General features: G+C 48.0%; 1 pseudogene; it reads left to right on the top strand.

Moving 5' to 3' along the window:
- The first annotated feature begins 386 nt into the window (after nt 1-386).
- Nucleotides 387-566, top strand: LOC142576955 (U2 spliceosomal RNA; annotated as a pseudogene).
- The last annotated feature ends 777 nt before the right edge of the window (nt 567-1343 follow it).

Genomic DNA, 1343 nt, shown 5'->3' with positions numbered 1-1343 from the left:
TGATGATGTTGTTGTTGTTGTTGTTGTTGTTGTTGTTGTTGTTGTTGTTGTTGATGATGATGATGATGATGATGATGATGATGATGATGATGATGATGATGATGATGATGATGATGATGATGGTGGTGGTGGTTGTGGTGGTGGTGATGCTGCTGCTGCTGATGATCCTTTTTATGGCTTGCACCTACTACGGGGGATAGGCCGAAAAGTCATGAGCCATTCCACTCCGTCAAGCCGGATGACCAGTAAAGCTGTTTAGCACACGACACAGATTATATACAATGGCGTGGACGACAGGACCGCCGCCCCAGGAGATAGGAAGGAAAGGAAAGAAGCTACGCAGGCACTTGGGACGCTGACACAGAGAGGGCGGTTCGAATGAAGACATGACCGACGCGGGCCCAGGTCTAGTATCTGTCCTTATCAGCTTAATATCTGACACGGGTTCTACTTGGACCCAAGATATTGAACTAATGTTTGCAAGTTGACGGAGTGCTTGAAGCCTGCTTCAGCTCCACCGCGCGCCAGCCTGGTATTAGACTATCTCTGGGACAGGCCCGCGGCTTTTGCACACACAGAACCCACAGAACCCTAGCCATAAACAGCCATGGTGTAAAATAGGGCAGCAGGAGGTAGTTCAAAAAAGTCTTATTTATATGCGTGCAGTACTGCTAGGAACGTTTGCATCGTTGTCTTTTGAGTTGTCCGCGCTCACTGAGATGTTGTTTTCAAAAACATGGATGCACAGATATCTGCAAAAGGGGAATTCTTCAGAGACGAGTGGTAGCGTCGCTTCCTGCCAGCAACTAAATGTCCGCGGAAGGAACTAGGCAAACAAATATGACCAGTGTTTTATCGAAGAATGTATAGGGAAAAAGAAAATGCAAAGTGGTTGCCGTATTTAAGCTAAAGCGAAATTGCAGTAGGCGGCAGTAAGCGTAGAGTTCTTATTTGATATCTTTTGAAGAAAAAACGCAGGTCTCTGTATACAGTACAGCTACCCCGACTGGCCGCCGATTCCATTCCAAGGTTGCACAACACTGAACAGTACTAGTGAGACGGAATGCAGGTGGCCGCAGTGGCCACTTTTCCGTTCTCACTCTCCGTAATGAAAACGCACGCGGCCGCTATTCTTCGAAAGCGAGGGAAATCATTTCGCGGAACGAAGACGGCGGCGGCAAGAATTGTACTCGCTTCTGAGCGCGCATGAAGAGGTTCCACGAAGGGGGCGGGGCGCATGCCAAGAAATTGATAACATCGTTTATCGCCTCTTGCGGAGAGACGTAGCGCTGAACGCCATAGTAAATACATTATGCTACTGTTTCTTCAGATCAGGTCAATGC

The sequence above is a fragment of the Dermacentor variabilis genome, chromosome 3 (assembly GCF_050947875.1).
Source record: "Dermacentor variabilis isolate Ectoservices chromosome 3, ASM5094787v1, whole genome shotgun sequence".
In the NCBI taxonomy this organism is placed as follows: Eukaryota; Metazoa; Arthropoda; class Arachnida; order Ixodida; family Ixodidae; genus Dermacentor; species Dermacentor variabilis.
Note: the sequence above shows the minus strand (reverse complement) of the source record. Positions and strands in the feature narration are given on the sequence as shown.